We start from the raw sequence: 13,799 nt of genomic DNA, 5'->3' as shown, positions 1-13,799 counted from the left end.
TTTCCTTTCCCAGGTACGAAATTTATTTATGACTTCCAATTTAGTTTTTCTATTTCTTGGTATACCAACTGCAAACAAACTCTCTCATTATCAGTCGTTAAAAACGCTGAGTTTGTCTGCCTCCATTTCGTTCCACAGACTACCATCTCGGTGAAGGTTTTAAAATAAACGGTCAAATATTTTGCCGTTCGTGTAATGCAATGACAATGGACGGCTGCACTGCTGCCGGCAATGTTTGCTTTACCGAGTTTTTTTTTCGCCCAATGTGTCCTTCGCAAAACTATCCGAAACATCTCTAAGAAAACGCTCGTTGAAAAATACGCTTGGTAAAAATCACCAAACATTATCTTGGGCCTTAGAATAATAATTAAGGTATGCCTGACTCATCAGAGCCCTTTGGTCCTTAGCCTTATGTATTATGAGCAATAATTTAACTCAACCAACAGAAGAGCTTTAGTAAACTCCTATCCTTGTAGAGTACACCAGACAAATAAATTAATAAGACTAAGATATTTTCCTGCTCAATTGCCATTATTTACACTAATTAATAAGATTAAAAATTCAACCCAAAAACATAAAATGTTGAGATTATATAACAATATTTTTTTGGCCGTAATGCAACTTCTTAATCAAAAAATTTGTAGTGGAAAATTCAACACTTGCCACATGACAAAAATGAAGATACGCAATGCACTATTTCAACCTATCGAGAAATAAAATATCCAACTTATATCTTGAATTGAATCTCAACACTAATGTAGTGAATCTAAATATAATTTACTTCAGTCTAATCTCTGAAATTTCAATGCACATAATTTATAGGAAAAGCATGCATACATTTACTAGGAGGCAAGGAAAATCTTTTTAGTGATTGAGCACAACTATAACATACCCAGGGCAAAACCAGCCTGTTTCACAAATTCAGCGCTCGGATCACAGATCTCAATTCTTCAGCATCAACCCGCACATTTTTGCTAAAATCTCCGAACTTTTAGCCTCCGGATTGGGAGGTTACCTCTATGGAGCCCACTTCACAACTCTTTGCACCACCGAAAGCATCATCTTCAAGCAGGTAGGTTACAACCAAAGGAAATGATTAACACCTTCCTCAATAGCTCACAACAAATCCCAAAAAGTTAACCTCAACTTCAAGATTATATCGAATAGTCGCGTTATTTCACGTACTTACATTAATGAAGCACTTTCCCTAAGGAAAGTGCACTTTAATGTGCACTTTCCTTTTGCACTTATTATTATACGTGTGAAAAAATTTACTCTCTTTTCAATTCAAAAACATTCAAATCATCCACGAGAATTTTCTTTTGTAATGAAAGTCTCATTGTCTTTCGTCTCTTTAACGGATTCTTGGGTTATCAATATCTTTCAGGCCACGCCTCACAGTTCTACCATTCTAACGAAAACGCCACAATTGGTTAATTCCAATTGCAAAACTTGCACAACCGAAAGCATCATCTTCAAGCAGGTAGGTTACAACCAAAGGAAATGATTAACACCTTCCTCAATAGCTCACAACAGATCCCAAAAAGTTATCCTCAACTTCAAGATTATATCGAATAGTTGCATTATTTCACGTACTTACATTAATGAAGCACTTTCCCTGAGGAAAGTGCACTTTAATGTGCACTCTCCTTTTGCACTTATTATTATACGTGTGAAAAAATTTACTCTCTTTTTAACATAAAAACATTCAAATCGTCCACGAGAATTTTCTTTTGTAATGAAAGTCTCATTGTCTTTCGTCTCTTTAACGGATTCTTGGGTTGTCAGTATCTTTCAGGCCACGCCTCACAGTTCTACCATTCTAACGAAAACGCCACAATTGGTTAAAGGGTTACTCCTAGGTTTGACTAAGCTCCCAAAATTTTCAATCAGTTAAGGTGGTATTTGAGTCAGCTATCATTATGTGTATCTTTTAAAGCTTTACATGAAATAAAAGTTTGACATACTATTCACTGTTGTATTTTATATTAAGTTACCCTTCCACCGTTACAAAGAAAGAGTCTTCTTCTTTTATTTTTAGTGTCTGTTTTAAGATTTGGTTTTTATATAGTCCTCTAGACTTTTATCAATGTTTTTATTTTGTACTGAAGACAGTCGAAAGGAGGTGTCGACAAAAATATAAGCACATTTATCTTCTATTTTTCTCTGGCTCTTTTTTCCCCTTTTTCTCTTCTTTAAAATTTTTTTTTCGTTTTGATATGCTGAATTAGCCCGTATCATCAGACAAGCGTGTTCGAACAGCTGCCACCAGTATTGGACGAAAATCTGAAGGCCTTTCGGGTTACTGGCGCCCGCACTTCCCTCTTCCAGGTAAAACAACCTACACCAGTGGCGCCAATTCACGAAAATTTAGGGGGGGGGCAAGGATTTTTTTTCGATTTTTTATAATTAAGATGCAGAAAAAGAACAACATTTAGCAAACATACCTAAAACAAGGAGTATTGGAAATTTTTCAAGGAGAAACAAGGAAAATTCAACACTTGCCACATGACAAAAATGAAGATACGCAATGCACTATTTCAACCTATCGAGAAATAAAATATCCAACTTATATCTTGAATTGAATCTCAACACTAATGTAGTGAATCTAAATATAATTTACTTCAGTCTAATCTCTGAAATTTCAATGCACAATACTGGAACAGTATTGGACGAAAATCTGAAGGCCTTTCGGGTTACTGGCGCCCGCACTTCCCTCTTCCAGGTAAAACAACCTACACCAGTGGCGCCAATTCACGAAAATTTAGGGGGGGGCAAGGATTTTTTTTCGATTTTTTATAATTAAGATGCAGAAAAAGAACAATATTTAGCAAACATACCTAAAACAAGGGGTAGTGGCGAGGTCACTGCTTGGCAAAATCGTCGACTAATCTATCCAAATCCAGTTTCTTTGCCTCCTCTTTTTCAACGGCCATTATCATGAGATCACTGAGTATGTCGTCTCCCATCGTCAATTGCAGATAGTCTTTCACACGTCCTAATGCCAAGAAGAATCGTTCATTACTGGCAGTGGTAACAGGCAAAGTAGCAACTAGCTTCATCAGTTTTAGCACTGCAGAATAGGCAACTGGGAGGTCAGATAAGATTTCGATAGCTCGAAGAAGATCCATTTTTGAAATATCACTTTTTGACAGATGCAGCTTTGCAAGAGAAAGCTGGGATTCTATGGCATGGTCATCGACACCGAGAATCTCTTGATAATGACTCATAACTCTTTCCACTTTCGAAAGTTCGAGAAAATTGGAACTTGAGGGGTCGAAGGCAGATAAAGCATCGACTTTAATATTGATTTATATAATTCTAATAATTCAAGTGGTAATTTCCACGGAATATCATCTGACGGGGCTGACTTGTTATCAGCTTGCTTATCCGGTGGTCTCTTACCAGCTTATGGAGTCCCAACAAGAATAACGAAAGATTCTGCTTCCCATATTGATAATTTGTATACGAATCTGGAACTTAAGTCTAGTGATGTGGTTATTGAAGATTTTTCAGACCATTTGATGCTTGTGACCGACTTTCACTTAATTACAGAGTTTAATAGGCCTACTAAAAAAAAATGAGGATGACTAATAGAAACTCCTTAAGTAAACTTAAAGTATTGCTTTCTTCAAGTGACTTTTCTTCTTGTTTAGGGTCTTCGGACCCTGATTTTGCTGCTGAATGTTTTGTGAATCAGTTTAAACGTTGTTTTAATAATGCTTTCCCTCTCCGTCAAATATCAAGAAGAAATAGTATAAAGCCGATTAAGCCTTGGATATCTCCTGGATTGCTGGTATCAATAAAAAATAAAAATCTATTATATAAGGCATACTTAATGCATCCATATGAAGTTAAATTAGCTGAATTTCGAAGATACTAAAATTATTTAACAAAAATTTTAAGAGCAGCAAAAACTCATTACTTTGCCAACGCCTTTTTTGAAGCAGAAGGGTCCCCCAAGAAGACATGGGAAATAATTAATCAGAACTTAGGAAAACATAAGACCCATGATCTTCCTGATTAATTAATAGCTGAAGATGGAGCTAAACTGGCTACAGGGACAGTGGAAGTTATCAATGCATTAAATATACACTTTGAAAAAATTGGTGAGGAAACGGGGTCAACTGCTGGGAACAACCTTGCCCATCATCTGGATAATGAAACTGGAGAGGACTTTCAATCATACCTACCCCCCGTCTCTCAATTGCTCCATTTTTCTTACTCCTGAAACCTCAGATGAACTTTTACTCACAAAAAACCTTTTAAAGAATGGATCTTCGGAAGGGACCGATGGGTCAGCGACTAATCTGATTAAGTGCATAGCACCAAATATTGTAAACCCGCTTTCCCATGTGTTCAACCTCTGTTTTAAAACCGGAAGATTTCCTTCTTGTTTCAAGTCTGGAAGAATTATCTCTTTGTATAAAGGAGGAGACCCGAAGAACCCAACAAACTATTGGCCAATTTCGATCCTGTCTACTTTTGGGAAGTTGCTTGAAAAGTGCCTATATAACCGTATAGTCAGCTTTCTAATGAGATCTGAATTTCTTAGTCCGATGCAATTTGGGTTCCGGAAGTCTCACTCTACTAAGCATGCTATTATGGCAATGACTCAGTTTGTTCATGATGCCCTCGACAAAGGTGATATTCCTGCTACAATTTTTATTGACATTAAAATGGCATTTTATACGATTTCCCATAAAATATTGCATACTAAATTTAATAACTGCGGCATAAGAGGCCCATTTAATGACTTAATAATGTCATACCTAAAAAACCGAAATCAGTATGTAGACAGAGGTGATACTTCATCCTCATCAGTATCTCAATATCAGTCAGTCGGAGTCCCACAGGGCTCTATTTTGGGCCCACTCCTATTTCTTATCTATGTTAATGATATCAGTAATAGCATCAATGATATTGGCCTTAACATATTATTCGCCGATGACACGGCATGCAATGTCAGCAGCCCCGACTCTAGATCTTTGAAGCTTAGGTTGGAATCAGCACTGTCGAGGCTTATCTTATGGTTTTCGAGAAATAAATTGACTATTAATTGTACTAAGACAAAATTCATCATCTTTTCTCGTACTGGGAAAACAGCACCGGAAATTATGATGATTAATATTCAAAGCCTACCCATTGAAATTGAAAGAGTTGATGATATTAAATATCTCGGGATAATACTGGATTCATGTTTACCATTTAAAAGAAATGCAATTTATCTTCGAATGAAACTGGCAAGAAATATTGGTATGATGAATCATCTAAAATTTGTTCTGCCGTTTTTTTGCCCTGAAATCTCTTTATCATTCTCTAGTGCATTCATATATAAATTACTGTCCCATTATTTTTTTGAATACTTTAAAACTCATACTCTTCCTCTTCAGAAGCATAAAAATAAAGCTCTGTGTCTATTGAGAAAATGCCTGCATAGCCCGTGTTCTTACGCAGGTAAATCATCGACAAACAGTATTTATCAAATTTCAAATATTCTTACAGTGGATATCTTATCTTCTTTCAATTCTGTTCCGTACATGACTAAACACATTCAAGGTCTTTTGACTGAGTATTTTAATTTTCATAATAATTTTTTTTCAGGATTATAATCAGGTTTTGCATACATATTGAACCCGTGGCAGTTCTGTTGTCCGTCAGGCTTTAATAAAATCTGAAAGGTCCCGTTTTTCACCAAGGCATAGTATTATATATAATTGGAATAAATTTCATAGTTTTATAGATTTGAATAATTCGTTGGTTAATAATAAAATTAGATTAATAAATCATTTAATTAATAATTATTAATTTGATTTATTTTTTGGGGTGGATGCTCCTCATTTCATTTTATTTATTTGGTTACTTTAATTTTTTGCGGACTTTGTTTGTTGTTACCGTACGGAGAGTTGAAGAGCAATCTTTTTATTCCGGTATCTGGAGATAGTATTAGTTATTTTTTGTTGAGTGTATATAAACCCACACATGAGTTATTCTCACTGTGGGTAATTAATTTGATAGTTTTGTCAAATTTTTTTTTTTATTGATTAATAAAGAACTTGAACTTGAACTTGAGCAGAGGCATATTCTGCATGAAACGTTGGTCCATCTCACTCGTGAAACGATCTATTACCTCAAAGTACTGAAGTTTACCGCAGTCTGTTTCAACTAGCTGACTGATATGGCGTTTACCGGTTATTGAGTTTGAAAGAAAGTCTTTGAAACGAATAGAAATGGCTTGACTTCTCTTGCCTCGAGCACTGGTCTTAGATTGTGGAGATTTCGATTCCTGGATATCGTTTAAAGCCAAGAATTCAGATATGTTTTTGCTTAAGTTGTTCCATTCATTATCATTTCTCAGTTTTTGGAGTGTCTCATATGTCCCAGAAATCAGTACAAGTGCCTTATAAATCAACAAACTTCCGGATTGAATTTGCTCTGATAAACAACTTACAATGACTAATACTTTTTCCATTATGTGTAAAGTTGAAACAAAAGAGGTAGAGTTGATTTTGTCCAGTAGTCCTTTTGCTTCACACGCTGCCTCGCCGTTGGAACTATCAGAGACTGCGGCAAGCACAGCAACAATACAATAAAATCTGGCCTTCACCTTCGAAATAGAGCGGACTGCGTAAAACCAGCGAGTCTGGACGGTCCTCTCTAGCTCCAAGACTTTTTGCCCGCTAATACGCTGGGATTCCACAAATAGCTCGTGACGAGTATTGCTGCATGATATAAATGCGTAAAGTCTTTACACCACAGAGAAAAATTCATAAATTTCGCTGATATTTTTTAGGCAGTCAGTCAAAACCAATTTTAATCTGTGGGCGTGACAGTGTACATAAACTGCATGAGGCACCTTCTCCCTAAACTTTACTTGAACTCCGTTAAATTCCCCACTCATAACGGATGCGCCATCATAACATTGGGCAATACACAGCATTGAATCTACTCCAAGCTTTTCTTTAGTTTCACAAATCGAAGTGGATAAGCTCTCGGCGTCTAATTTGTGCATGTGATAGCAGCCGATTGGTCGCTCCACTACTTTTCCATTTGATATGTACCTGAGTAGGATCGTTAACTGTTCTTTTCTAGAAACGTCTTTTGTCTCGTCGACAAGAATAGCAAAGTAATTAGCTGATTTTACTTCTGAAATAATATCTTGGCGCAAGGCATTTCCTATCAGTGTAACTGCGTCATTTTGGTACTGATGACTGCAATAGTGACCATATCGGTGCTGTAACTTGGCCTTCAGCTTTTCGTCGCCTTTAGACATTCCCTCCATCAATTCAACCAAATTACCCCGGTTTGCAGATGTTTCTGATTCGTCATGAATCAGAAACAAACAAGACAAGACCCTTCAAAGCAAGACCCTGACGACCATGACAGCATATAGCGTGAAAAATCTACTTTACATGATCTCTATTTTTCTGAGCCTCTTGAGATCTGGATCGGATTCAGGCATTTGCTATAGATCTCGAAGTATCAATACTAATTATATCTTAAATTCCGTCCATTCTGACGTACAATGCCTATGTCTTTCAGAACCATCATGTTGTTCTAATAGAGCAGAACTCTCTTTCCACTTGCAAAATCCTGACTCAATGAAAGCCCTTTTTCCAGCAGTTTCTCCAGCCCTTAGAGTCCCCATAGAAAAATGTCGGCAAGCAAAACAGAACACGGAATTCAGGTTCTTTGAGTATTCAATCCATTCATAAGTCTTATAGTAATGTGCACTGAATTTCCTTCCGTTAGAAGTGGAAGCCGGATATCTCTCAAGAATAGGTTGAGCTAGTTTGTCGTGACGCGTCCTAGAGATATCTGAGAGAGTTTCTTGACTGCTACTGGAACCCACAAGGGGTTCAGCGATGCAGACCGAACTTTCATGTTGATCTGAGCCATTTATTGTTCCGCCTGTTTCCGAAATTCTGTCACAGGTGGGAGAACTTATCTCAACTAACCCGAGACTTTGGGCGCTGACACTATTGCCAGTTTCTTGCACTAAAGTTTCTTCATTTTTCTTCCCCATTTTCACCAAACAAAAATCCAAAGTTTGTTGTCGCTTTTTACTCATAGTTTGATTACGATTTAAAACTTGCTTTATGCTGATAAAGTGTTTACTTTGATAAGCGTAGCCGAATCATTCAGAGTTATGGGTTCTCGTGGAGGAGGCAGAAAAGTCTCTTTCACTATAAACTATGTGTTTTATTGTACTAATTTTATGTACTGTAGTTTAAGATAGATGCAGTTAAACGAGTAGTAGACAAGGACTTCACTCAGACATGGCAAGAGAAGAACTGAAGAAACAGGTAGAAACTCACTTAGAAAATCACTCCCATACTCCACGGTGAAACTACCCCACTTAGAAACCCCATAAACCAATCACTTACATTTCCTGTTCAAGACAGTCCCATACACTCCACAGGGACTAGGCTAGTCATCCCATAAAATATTCAACAACGTCAAGAATCTGCTGACCAAAGCCCCCTTGAAACCCTAGAACACATTAACTTTCCCAGCTACTAAAAAAGGCAATATACAAAACTCATAGTTTACAACGAATTCTTCACAAGAACAATAACGAAACGGGTACTGACCAGATGAAGCTTAGTTTTGAATGAACCCTACTCAGAAATAAAATGGTGTAGACGCGCTCGCTCTTAGACATTTCAAAACAAGATTATATAATTAGGGCACCAGTTTGTTGGTCGTATTTATTGGACTAGTTGCTGGTTTAATATAGCACATGGCTAAAATAGAAAATAGCTGTGAAATATAAATAAAAAGGTAATTTTCAAAGTCTAGGGGGGGCAGTGCCCCCCCGCCCCCCCCCCCCTAATTGGCGTCCCTGACCTACACAAATTTTGGCTTGTACGAATATGTCCTCAGAACCTGCTCAATCGTTCTTGGAAGGCGAGTACATATCATTTGAAGTCTCCATTCAGACGCCACTCCAGACTCCCTGTTCAGAATCCCTGTAGTATAACCAAACCGGGAATTTCACCTTTACTCAAAAACTCGATTAATCTTTAAAGCCACGTGTCAAGATAAATTATCTTATAGAAGATATTTCAATCATAACACAAAAGAAGTAATTATTTTTCCAATCCAGTCAAAAAATACTCATCCTTATCAGCCTACCACACCCAAAGGCTAAAATTCTCCGTCTAGCAAATCCAATTACTCATCCCTAGCGTAGATTTTTTTTTCTGACGTAGATATTTTCGTTTCAACTTATATTACGTGTTTCAAATAATTGTATCATGGTTGCAGTTTTCGCTGCAAGCTAACAGAGGGCAAACCATGACCCCTAGTAGCCAAAATTTTAAAAGCACGTTTAGAAAATCTGCTTTGTGATACGAAATCACCATTTGTAGCTGATTCAGGATTATTTTTTGGAATAATCATAAAAGTGATATTTTATGGCGAATTTGTAGGTGTTCCCAAACAGAGCCTAAAAATCCGTGAAAATTTGTTTCGGATCAAAATAATATTGCACCGCTGGAATTGTCATTGTCAAAAAGTCCTAACATGAGAATTGCAGCCACGACTTCGAGCAAAAACTAAAATATATTTTTGTATCGGAAACACTAATGTGTTTTCTTTTTTTTTCATCTACTTTTCTTTTTTTCCCTTCTAGCAGATTGAGAGTACTGGAACATCTTACAGAGCTTTGTAAAGGCTCATTTAAAAGCTAAATTTTACTTATACTTGTTGTTTATAAATTTGATTTGATGGTGTCATCTGAATTGGAAAGGCTAGAAAGAATATAAATAGTATCATCATAATCTCCATGTTCAAAAATCCTAAGCTTGGGCTTTATAATATCCTCTGTTGTATGCTCTCCTCCCATTCTCCTTAATATTTTTCTTAAGCCATCATCTGACTAACATAACTAGTTCTAGTGGATAGGCTAGTGGTGTCATTTCACTGGATTCAGCGGGAGGAAGTGCAAATGTATTTTTAGTATAAAGAGAAAGCAAATTAACAGTTTTTCAATAAAAATCCTAAGAAAAGGGCATTTTTTTTAAATTGAGGAGGGATTAAAAAACAAGCGGGGGTACAAGCTGTCCCCTCCGCAATTGACGCTGCTGGAACTGGCAGGTAACTGCAATATTAGCTGGTAACAGCGTCAAACGGTGATTGAACTTTGAGGTCTTGGTGATCTCATGTTGGAATCTTGGATAAAAGAATTTTTTACAAGTATTTCTTAAATATAAATTTTTTATAAATATTTTCTTGGTCAAGCAAGTTTTCGTGTCTAATGACCAGTTCTACTAAACTGAAGTGATCAGTCCTGTGAAACTGTCTAATGATCAGTTCTACTAAATCACAGAAGCAAAAATTATGGAAGTATACTTTAGAAGTTCAAATTCTTTGAAGTATTCCAGCACAAAAATTACATTAATAATAACACGAATTTCTATAAAGTATATTAGATACATGTTTTAAATTCTTTTAGTGTCATTCACGTTTCTAAAATCTTCTAAAATTAAAAGTTTCTAAAATTTTCGTGTTTCTAAAATTTTCTTAAAATCTTCTAAAATTAAAAGTTTCTAAAATTTTCGTGTTTCTAAAATTTTCTTAAAATATTCTAAAATTAAAAGTTTCTAAAATTTTCGTCTATTTCATACCAGATAATATTTCACAGATTGAATGTTTATAAACAACTCTTCGATGATACCAAGCAAAACAAATTATACAAATTATATTTTGTACAATTTGTACAATATATTGTATTAGACCCCGAAGCCACGCCGAAAATCGGCGGCGTGCCGCCGAAAAAAAAACGGCGGCGCGCCGCAGAGCTTGCATCAGCGCGCTGACGCTGCCGCGGCTTCTATCGGCGGCGGCGTCACTAAAACGCCGCCGTTTTTTTTCTATTTTTTTGTTATCGATATCAACCACCGGGCGTCAACCGTCATACCGGCTAATATTTTTCTTAAGAATAAATACTGTCATCTTTGGCTCGCCATGTATATCGGTTCGTAGGAAGGAGAAGAAGAAAATTTTCTTGAAACAAAAATTCTACCTTCCACTTTAAAATTCTGTTCATTTTTCTTTCTGATTTTTCGGATGAAAAGAGGTAGGTAAAAGAGCATTAGGCAATTCAGGATGTTGTCATAGGCAGCGCAATCGTGATGTCTATGTAAATAACGATGTTGGCACAATGTATTATTTATTTTTTTTTGTTTTCTTTTTTTTTTACATACCAGGGCAATTAGTATCGAAGGAGTTTTCGTAGAAACTTAAAAAATGGCTCATTTGATAGTAAACTGGAATAACTATTTCTCTTTTTAATAGTCGAAAGAGATTGGAAGGCAGCTAACATCCCTTCCACGCCCACCATGTCCCCAAACACATCCAATCAAAATTTTAAGATAGCCATTTTGTTCAGAGTAACTGATTTTCAGAGAAAAAATCTGTTTTTTGAGGAGGTTACTCCCCCACAACCCTTAGAGAAAGGGTTTTGTAGTTATGCCCTGGAGGTATACAAGAACGATGTCGGCACAATCTATTATTTATTATTTTTTCCTTTAGACCAGGGCATATCATATCGAAGAAATTGTCGTAGAAACTTTGAAAAGGGCTCATTCAATTAGAAATTGGAGTGGCTTGTGCCCTTTTTAACAGTAGAAAGTGATTGGAAGGCAACAAACACCCCTTCCAAACCCACCATTTACCGAAACATAACCAAACAAAATTTTGAGATATCCAATTTGTTTAAAGTAGTTGAAAGTTCTGGAAATTAGGTCTTAGAGGATGACAACAACCACCCTCACAGCCCTTAAGGTAAGGGTTGTATTTTATGCCCTGGGGGCATATACGGTGTTAATGGAAAGCGTTGCCATAAAAACTCAAAAAGGGGTCATTAGTTTGGAAATCGAAAAGCCTAGTGCCCTTTTCAATAATCGAAAGTGATTGGAAGGCTTGACATTTCTATAGTAGAGATCGATGTGGGTATAATGTATTTTTATGGTGTTGTTGCTGTTGTTTAGACCAGGGCACTTAGTATCGAAGGAGTTGTCATAGAAATTTCGAAAAGGGCTCATACGATTGAAAATAGAAAGGGCTGATATCCTTTTTAATAGTCGAAAGTGATTGGAGGGCAACTAATCCCCCTCCAACGCCCACCCACCCATTTGCCTTTATGTTTAAAAAGTAAATGTTGCCTTAAGATTAAATCAAAATGCACTGTCTTTATGCTAATTCCCAATAAGGCATCTCAGCAGTATCCCAAGAACGACTGAGGGTATTATGTTCAAACTTTCAGCGCTTCTTCTGCTCTTAGAATTTGACCAAATCAAAATAGCGTAAGTGTATCCAAGCCATCAAAGAAAGTAAACAAATTTTTTTGCGCATGTTATCAAGTTTTCCATTTCAGGTTAACTAGAGGAGGTACGAAACTAAATTAAACACTACTATATGTGTCCAGATTCTTAAAAGGGTATATGTTGTTAAATTTTGCTGAAAATTGTTTTCCAACATACAAATAGCAGGCCAAACTATAAATTCTTAAAAAATGAAAAGATTTAAAGTATTATTTTCTTTTTCCCTGAAAAGACTATGTCTATATAAACCGAACAGAAATTAATTTAAAAAGCTTTTCCCACAAAATAAGTTTTTTCAAAGAAAAGTAAAGAACTCCATTAAACCAAAAATGAGCAAAATTAAAATCAAATACTCTACGAAGCGTGAAACTACCACAAATCAGCATCGATAAATAAATGAAACCCAAAACGAACAGAAATTACAATAAATAACCGAGTCAAACTCAAAACGAGCAGAAATTAACATAAGTTGGGCTCCAAACCCCTATGCCTTCCCAAGGCCAGAACATAATTTGTACTTTGCTGACGAAAATACAAATGAATATGCATTGTCAGTTTAATATAGATATACTGATATTTAGTAACCAAAATTTTAATATTATTTAATTTATTAAAGTTATAAAAGTAAAAACATTTATATTTTTTCAGTAAAGTGAAAATTATGTTCTGGCCTTGGGAAGGCATAGGGGTTTTGAGCCCAACTTATGTTAATTTCTGCTCGTTTTGAGTTTGACTCAGTTATTTATTGTTATTTTTGTTCGTTTTGGGTTTCATTTATTTATTGATGCTGATTTGCGGTAGTTTCCCGCTTGGTAGATTATCTAGAGCTAGAATAGAAATATATCTATAGAAATGAATTGCATTTTTTTGTACAGTTAGCAGAGCACACTGAAGTTGAAGTAGTCCTAAACTTTGACTTGAAACGTTATATATTGACCACTTCTTTCAGAAAAGAATTTCGGAGGGTTATTCCGTGTTGATAAGAAAAGTGGGTAAAGGTGCAGTTTAGTTCCTCCTGTAGTGTAGTGCGCAGGAGCCCTATGGTGAAGGTGCAGGTTTGTTCTCCCTTATAAAACAACTTATTTCAGCAGATACAAAGAAGAAGCCCATTTGTGGCATTCTGTGGGACCCCAAGGTCCAGTACTAGTATCAGATCCCGCGAGTGGCAGTTTACGTTCGTCAAGTTCTGGCTGTACCGGCCACATGTGCCCCAGCTAAACGGCTTTTTAACACGACAGGACTGATAGTGACTGCAAAAGATCAATGGCTCCAGGCAGAGTGAACAAACTGACTTTTGTTCCATCAATTGTAACTGAAGTGATGTAACCGCTGATTTAAAATTGTTGGTGTTGTTAAGCCATGGTATCTGATTTGTATACAGTGTTTTTTCGATGTTGTTATTTTTTGGTTTTTGTTTCACTTCCTTTTCGTATGTATTTGATGAACAGGAGATGTCTGAACTTCAAACTT

Source organism: Artemia sp. Qi Xiang Cuo, chromosome 18 (assembly GCF_049724085.1).
Source record: "Artemia sp. Qi Xiang Cuo chromosome 18, ASM4972408v1, whole genome shotgun sequence".
NCBI classification, from domain to species: Eukaryota; Metazoa; Arthropoda; class Branchiopoda; order Anostraca; family Artemiidae; genus Artemia; species Artemia sp. Qi Xiang Cuo.
The sequence above is the reverse complement of the archived record's forward strand: the minus strand, read 5'-3'. Positions refer to the sequence as shown.